The sequence below is a fragment of the Solanum pennellii genome, chromosome 4 (genome assembly GCF_001406875.1).
Source record: "Solanum pennellii chromosome 4, SPENNV200".
NCBI lineage: Eukaryota > Viridiplantae > Streptophyta > Magnoliopsida > Solanales > Solanaceae > Solanum > Solanum pennellii.
This window is the reverse complement of record NC_028640.1, coordinates 22,768,887-22,778,112: the sequence shown is the minus strand read 5'-3', so window position 1 is coordinate 22,778,112 and position 9,226 is coordinate 22,768,887. Positions and strand designations below refer to the sequence as shown.

General features: G+C 32.3%; 1 pseudogene; it reads right to left on the bottom strand.

Moving 5' to 3' along the window:
• Positions 1–1,538: 1,538 nt before the first annotated feature.
• Positions 1,539–2,108, bottom strand: LOC107016597 (annotated as a pseudogene).
• Between the last annotated feature and the right edge of the window lie 7,118 nt (positions 2,109–9,226).

Genomic DNA, 9,226 nt, shown 5'->3' with positions numbered 1-9,226 from the left:
TGGAATTTTTTTAATAACATAATTCATGCCCTGTTTATACAAAAAATAAAATATAAAATTGTACTTGTCTAATAACAAAAATTTGCTGTAATGTAGAAATTTTAAGACGCTTGTATTATATGAATGTATATGATACAATTCCTAAATTACATAGGATTTATCATATGTATATGATACATTTTATAAACTTGCAACTATAATATTATATAAAAACCTTCATATTCAGTTTTAAGTGAATGTATATGATACATTATATTCAAAATTATAAGATACTGGATTTATAATATGTATATGATACATCTTATTAACTGATAACTATAATATTGTAAATAAACATTGTGTATCTGATACATCCTACGACTGTACCACACATGGTGATTTTACTAAATACAAAACACAAAATTATTAACATATTATAGACCTTAAAACTGAAAAACACATGATGCTTTTACTAGTCAATAACAGAAATTTACTGAAAAACCTTAAAAATTTACAGACATGGTGCTTTCACCGATACACAACTCAAAATTAGTGACAAACATTATGAATCTGATACACATTAGAAACTGTACAAAACATGATGGTTATACTTTAATTTGAAGTTATTGAATCACTCTTTATTGTTAAAATGACTTTTAATTTCAGTTTACAAACACATACAACAATTTAAAATTAGAGTTTTATCAACAAAAACACAAAATTATGAATTTTAAACACATACCTTAGGAAGTGTGGGTCTTGAAACAGTTGATGTAACTTTTCTTGGCCTTTTTTTTATGGATTTCTTCAGTCTTCTTCTTTGGCTCAACTACATTCTTGTTCTTCATCAATAATGGGTCATGCAATCTCTTGTATCTGTTCTCAGCTCACATTTCATCATCAGAATCATAAACACGTTTAGAATTACCATCTCCTGATTTACCCTCTTCCATATTATTTGTAAACTCACACGATGAAGAGAAAGAAGGAGACTAAAATGTTTACCCTTTAAAAAATTAGAAAATCTGCTTAGAAAGAAGGAGACTCCTAAAAAATATCAAATACATATGGCTGCAAAATTCTACTGGAATTCAAATTTAGATTAAACTGCAAACGTGGGGAAGTAAAATCACTTAAAGAAGTGTGTTGATAGACAATTATACACCTAAAACGTGGGGAAATAAAAAAGGAATAAAAATTAATATGGTAACTTTTAATTGGGGCTGTTAATGGGGAAGTGGGTAGCTTGAAAATAGGATTTTGTTTTGGTAAAGTAAAACTTGCCAATTGGGTGAAAAAAGGGTGGGAAATCTTTATGTATCTTTCATATTTTTTTAATTGGAAGGAATAAGGAATTTTTGAAAATTTTATAATAAGTAGGGATAAATGGTTATAAGATAATTAAAGGAGTGTACTTAAGTAATTTTTTCATAATTTAAACCAACGATGATAAAATCTAATAAATTTACATATAGACAATGCTAATTGGATAAAAACAAACCCTCAACAATCACAATTAAAAAAAAAAAACAATATTCATAATACCAGCTAGCTAATATTCAACAACCACACATCCTCAAGACAAGATCTATCTGACTATCATAGCAAACGTTGTAGTCCATGAAAGAGTGATCATTTTCAAGCATAGATTAACCTCTGTTTATAAAATCGGATACCCTCTTTTTCCTGAATGGCAGCCTTAATATCTGCAATTGTGTTATCACACTCAACCATTAACTGAAACTTGCGACCGGACAACGTCCTCACTGTGATTTGCGTTATTGGTGCATATCGAAGGATTAAGGTAGAACCTTTAGTGATTCCAGCAGAAAAAAGTCTGAGCATCTCTCACAACTCCTCCATCTTCATTGAACAAATTTTGTTTTTTAAAAGGAATAACCTTTTCCTCTTGATTATACACTTTAATTGCTGCTATACTGTCGTTTGGTTCAACCACTAACAGAAAAAAAAAATTAGATTCTGAACCTCCAAGTTTTTTGGGAACACCTCTACAGAAATTGACATGGTATTGTATTCCAATTAATCACGTCTTTATAACTGTCATGTTGAATAATAATCTGCATTGTTCGATCCCATGACCATGGATCTAAAACAGTAAAACACAACATAAGCACGTTTCCATCAAAACAAATGATCATACACTTAAAGCAACAAGAGGAATTCTGACACAAGTAAATTTATTCTCTACAAATGCAAAACAAATCACCTAAAATAAGCTACACAAAACTTAAATCATAATAATTACACTACTAATCAAATTTTTAACCAAACTAAGCCATTATATAAAACAATTTACCAAAGTAATACATTTTTCTAAAATTTTACAACACTAGTATAAACGTATTTCACGGTACCGTTTTACGGTAAATTTTATTTTTTAAAAACTAACAGCATTAGGTTGATATACGTTACTGTAAGTAACGTTTTACTCCTAAAACGTTATTTTCAGTAACGTTTTACTCCTAAAACGTTACTATGAGTAATGTTTTAGGAGTAAAACATTATTGTGAGTAACGTATATCAATCTGACGCCATCAACTTTTAAAAAATAAAATATATCCTAAAACGTTACTGGTGGAATACGTTTATACTAGTTTTGTAAAATTTTATAAAAACATATTATTTTGGTGAATGACTTTATATAATGACTTAGTTTGGTCAAAACCTCCTACTAATCTATATTACAAAATATTTATAGGGAAAAATCCTTTACAATGTTCAGGCAAATAAGCTAAATTATAGTAATTAAACTAATCTTTCGGAATAGTATATGCATATAGAGAGTGTGTGTGTACTCTTCTGCACATCCTTTACTTGTATTTGAGCACTTAATCTGCCTTTCTTCATATTATCTCTTCAACTATACCAAATTGACTCGACCACAAACCCTACTTATACAAGGAAGGTTACTCTCGCCATCTTTACTTGGTCACTATTTTTTCTATTCAATAATAGTTGTTTATTACCCTCCGTTTAAAATAGAATGACCTCCTTTACTTTATAGTTTGTTTAAAAAAAGAATGTCCTTTCTCCTTTTTTGACAACATTTTAATTTTTGGTTTTCACGTTACATGTTTAAGGCCACAATATCAAAGGACAATTTTGTACTTTTGACCTAACTTTAGTTTAGGACCACAAGATACCAAAGTCTTTTTATACTCTTATACTCCGCGCCGAGTTAAATCAAGTCATTATTTGTGAAAACGAAGGGATTATTATTTTGAGTTCATTTTTAATTGTCTTCATTTTTTTAGTGTCAAATAGTAAATACTTTGATTGATATTTTACGATGTATTTTTTATCATATTAATATACAAAAAATTATAATTTATAGTTAACTTTTCGTATAGTTTTTGAATAATTTTTTTTTTTGGTTTAGAATATCAAATTAATGTAATCTAATATCACTTTTAAAATTAGTCAAATTGACTTTCAAAATACATAACATGACAATTAACAGTGGACTGAGAATGCATTTACTTGGTACATCGATTAAAAAGAGTTGAGAGTCGTTTTATAGAGTGTATTTAAAAAAAATGTACGCATTAGCCTTGTGTATTACTAGTACCTTGTTTGGTACTCCCACCGTTTCAAAAAGGATGGTCTAGTTTGACTTGGAACGGAGTTTAAGAAAAGAAAGAAAACTTTTTAATCTTATGGTTCTAAATTAAAGTTATGTTAAAGGCCAAAGTCATATGCGGCCCCTCAAAATTGTCCTGATTATTCATTTAGACACCTCAACTTGACCTACTACCTATTGAACACTTCTACTACCCCAGATTTGAACCGTACAACCATTTTTATCACTTTTCATTAATTGTGTGGCGTGTGTAGTTAACCTCCCCACGTGTATCCGACGTGTATTGATGACCATTTAAAAAAAATTCCACGTGCATGCCACGTGTATTTGTTAATGTCTAAATTGGGAAAAATTCCCAAATCGTTAACTGTCATAGAACACTTCTCTCTCTCTCTCTCTCTAACTTCGCGATTTCATGCTCTCCATCTCGCGATTGATTCCAGATTGAAGTTCGATTCGTGTTTGGTTCCTCTTCTTCGTGTTACGATCTTTCATCCTGTAAGTTTGATTGTTTTTTTACATGCTTTGGTATATGAATTCCATAAAGCTTGAATGTTGGGTTTGCGAATATTCTGTCCATTCTTTACTATTACCAGAAAGTATGCTTTAAAGCTTTGTTTTTTAGTTGTTTGTATGAGTATATTCCGTTAAATCTAGGGTTTGTTTGATATTTTGTAGGGCTAACAATTGACCATGAAGGAAATCATATTTACGAAGATTTACCATGGTGGAATCTTATCTGAGATATCTGTCCCTACTTATGTTGGAAATTGTGTGTTTGCACTCAGGTATATCATCAAGGACCACTTTTCCATTTGGGAACTATTGTATTATACTAAAGAATTTGGGTATGAAACTTTTGGAGTATTTTATGTGAAGGATTTATTGAATGAAAAATGTGTCCTAATTACAGCTGACCAACATTTACTACACCTTATTAAAGACTTAAAACATGAGGACCCTTTTGAAGTATATGTTTGTCATGTATTAGATAAACCCTTACTTGGCACTGAGGGACCTAGAGGCTATCTAACTAATATTGAAGATGGTGAGGCTGTTAACTTAGGTGGATAAGGTGAGGCTTGTAACCTTAGTGATTAGGGTGGTGAGGGTGAGCATGTTAATCTTGGTGGAGAGGGTGTGGATGATAACCAAGATGGAGAAGATGCATCTGATTTCTTGAGTAGTGATTCCGATCTAGATATACTTTCAGAAGATGATTCAGATATTGATGAGGAGTTGAGAGCTTTTAGAGAAGAAAGAAGAAACAAAAAACAGAGAAAAAAAGCTACTGAATTTGAAGAAATACCAATTGGAGAGGCTGGTGGTATAGATAGAGGCTTTGAGGATATTGGAAAAAACAAAACTGGCAAATATGCAGGAAAATTGGGTGGAGATGAAGATTATATTGATAGCTCTGACTGTTGAAGTGATGATAGTGATGAACAACTAGATGTGGATGTTGTAAGGGGAGTAGACATACCTGCTAGAAGGAGAAGAAAAAAGGGTAGGTAGTGTTCTTTGAAGGTGCAAATCAGCTCAGGAAAGCAGTGATAGATTATGCTGTAGAGTACAGAAGAGAGTTAAAGCTAAGACCTAATGAAAAACATAGAGTAAGGGTGAAGTGCAAAAATGTTAACTATAAGTGGTTGTTATATGCTTCCATTGACAGGGACTCAAGTGATTTCATTATGAAGAACTATCATCCTATTCACAATTGTATTCCATTAAACAGGAATAAGTTGTGTAATTCAAAGTTAATTGTTAGAATGTATAAGGAAAGAATTATAACTCAACCATACATAAGGATTTAGGAAACTTAAGATTTGGTTAGAAAGACATTGGGTCTTTATGTTGGTAAGACTCCTTGTTACAGGACTAAACAGAAAATTATGAGGGAAGACATGGGTGATTGGAATCTGGAATTTGCCAGATTATGTGACTATGCAGATATGATCAAACAAATCAATCCTGAAAGCTCTTGTTAGGTAAAAATTGATAAGGAAACTGAACAAGAGAAGAACCTTTTTGTGTATTTTTATGTGTGCTTTCATGCATTTAAACAAGGATGGTTGGAGGGGTGTAGGAATATAATTGGATTTGATGGTTGTTTTCTCAAGGGAGCTTGTAAGGGTTAGTTGCTGTTGGAAAGAATGGGAACAATCAAATGTATCCCATTGCTTGGGCAGTTGTGGATACAGAAACAAAACACAGTTGGAGCTGGTTCATAAGTTATTTAATTGCTGGTATAAACTTGGGAACTGGTGAAGGTTTGACTGTGATGTCAGATATGCAAAAGGTATTGATTACACAATTTCTTATATTTTAGTTTTAATTTAAATAATTCAATTACTTATTTTGTATATATTTTTTGTTAGGGACTTATTCTTGTCTTGTTAGAGTTGTTACCAAATGCTGGGGAAAAGGATGTGTGCTAGACATATATTGAGTAATTGGCATGTGAACTGGAAAGGAGAAGAACGAAGGAAACAGTTTTGGAGATGCTCAAAGGCCTCATTTGAAGTCAAGTTTGGTGAAGAAGTTTATGCTGTTGACACCCAATTTTGACCCTCCCTGATAAAAACTGATTGACAAGCTTCTTAATTCTAAAAACGATTTAAAATAATTAGTCTTCATAAAGTTCAAAATATTTTGCAAATTATTTCAAAAAAATTTTGCCATTTAATAATTGTTTAGTAATATATATATATATATCTATATATATATATGCACATAGATACTTATTATTATTATTATGTGTATAATTAGCTTATCTTGATTATTCAAAAGTCGTTCTCAAAAGATTTTATTTTATTCTTAAAATATTTTATGATTTTATTTAAGTCACATAATAGTTTACCATTTTGGATTAGTCGTTTTATAATTAAGGCGACTATTTCATTCCGCTGACGTTAGGAAGTTCCCTAATTAATGTATATAACTCCTCCCTTTTCGTGATTAAGTCAATCGATTGCAATTTAGTTGTAATTAGAAATTTATGTGGGCTTCTATTCCTAATCAAATTTTTTTCTTACAAGAAATTGTTTTGGGCCTTTCCCAATTATTTCCAGTAGCCCAATACTCTCCCATTTCATTCCCTTAGCCCAAAAACATCCAGCCCACCTATTCATCCTCTAACCCAACCTCAATCTGATGCACAACTCCTAACCCGACACAACCCAACCTTGTCTTTTTCCCTAAAGATAAAAGTCAGTTCTTACAATATTAAAACCCAGCGACCCTTCCAATGCGTGGTCAACAACGCTCAATTTCCCTCGACTTCCCTAATTGATTTTTCAAGCAGTGAGGCCAGTGATAACGACAATTCCGAATGGCGCGGGTAGTGGCGTGCGTACCAGAAAAAACCCCTTCCCCCCAACGTCTCTTTCTGCAGACTCATACTACCGTGTACAGTGCTTTTGGCCATGGTAGACCTGCGATTTTTTCCTCGCCAGCACGCGATTTTGTCCTCGTGGCCTGAGATCAAGCCATAGAGCTGCCAAGGATGTTCGTCTTCATCTCAACCATCCGTCCCCCTTTTCGTTTCCGGAATGGGGCATATTTTCAGAAAAAGATGTTGCTCTGTTAAGGGAAAAAAATTTAAATTTGATTTAGATGGGCTTTGAACCCGAACTGAATTTGGATTTGCCCCATAAATTCGACCTAATTTCTCCACCTATATAAGGTCTCTTTCTGTTCTTGAGAAAGGTGATTTTTGGATTTTTATTTTTGTAGGCAAAGCACAAAATAAAGAAAAAAAGAAATATATTTTTGTTGGCTCAATATTTCTAGAAATTTTCCAGTGGAGAATCCAAGAGAGAAATTTTGGGGAAGTTGAAATTTGGTTTGGAAGTTTCTTTGAAAGCATTGAGTAAGAAACAGAAGGAAGAAAGACACCTTAATAAGATTAGTCAATATACTTACAATTACGTTAATAGATCCTTCGTGATTTTCCTTGCCGGTACTCCGTCCCAGTTCAGTTGGGTTGAGATTTGGTCAAGTTCTCTGTTCACTGTCGGTTGTTCCGTTTGTGTTGAAGTCACTGCTCTTTCTAGCTCGTCTTGTCTTAGTTCGGCTTCGCGGAAGAAGGTATTGTCCCTTTCTTTACTTATCTTCGTTTCTTCTCCTATTGACACTCCAATTTGTATAGTTTTTTATTTCGTGGTTCTTTGTCGTTGGTTTCAAACCGAGTTCACGGAGTATTATTCATAGTTTTTTATTTATTTTGCTAGGCTATTGTAACAACCTGAAAGTTTTTGATACTTGTTATTCACTGCCGATATTTCCTTGTTGTTTCTTTAGGAATTATTCCGTTTGTTCCCTTCTTGACTTTCTCGACAAATTGTTTCTAGTTTTCTTTTTTTCTTAGTTAAAATGTTGCTCTTATCTTACTCCATTTTGAATGTGATGTTCTCATTTCCCTTCCATCTCAGTATGTGTTCATATGAGTATAGTTGTAGTATTACTCTCTGAATATCTATAAAGCTTTTGAAGGGCTAAATGGGTCTGTTGGGTTTTATCCTTGCAATTTTTTTGTTTTTTTGCTACCTGAAGTTTTCTATTGCGGTTATCACGCCTTAAATTTGCAGCAGTTGTCACGATCTGCTCATTTAAGAGTTGGTTTCCAAACCTACGATGAGAACAAATTTTGCGTTCTTCATTGTAAATAGCATGAGTTCTTAGCTCGATATTCCCTCTTGATTTGCTAGTTTTTTTTCTTTTTATAAATGTTGGTCAATCTGATTTTTACCTATCTATAGTTTTGATTCACCAGTGAATTTGTCTTGAATCTAGGCTTCTTCTAACTACTTTTCTCTATTATCCGTTCGTATTTGTACGGATCGTGCTTTATAAGCCAATATTCATAAAATGCTTTTAGTCTTTTTGTATCTAACATGATAAACAGTTACTTCATTTCTCGATAGCTTCCTTTTGTTCTTTCCTGCAAGAGATATGTATTTGGTTATGGTTGTTCTTCTTACTTGGTTTAACTATCTGATAGGTTAGCTTTATGTATTATTATTATTTTACTTGTTATTATTATTTTTTTAATTTTTATTTCATTTATCTTTTTTTTAAAAAATTATTTTTCAAGTTTGTTATTGATATTGCATGTTTTTTTAGAAGAAACATCAAAATTTGGCAAACATGGAATATGATGGCTTAAGGTGGTTCTTACCATTTTACCGGCTGAGCATTTTGCTAGTGTGAATTCTTTTACAATCATTCGCTAGCATGCCATCAGTGACTACCCATTTAGTCATCTTATTCTATAAAGAAGTCTTGTATGTCTACTTTGACTATTTGTAAACTAATTCTTTGAATTATTGTCTACTAGCACAACTTACAAGTATCACTACTGCATTACTATTGTGATTTATTTTAAGTGTTACTTATGATTTCCTCTTAATGTGGCATGTGAACCCATCCGTGTTCATCATGAACTTATTTTTCCGCATTTCAAGAGAGCCGTAAAGGCTCAATTCTTCATCTTGTGTCCGCTGGCCATAAGAACAAACGAATAGATTCGAAGTTGAATAAAGTCAAAGTGGAAGAAGTGAAGAGATTAGGCCACGAAGGCCCAAGTTTATATTTATTTTTTTATTTTTTCCTTAAATTTTGTATTCTGTTGTTTTGGGCCTAAGA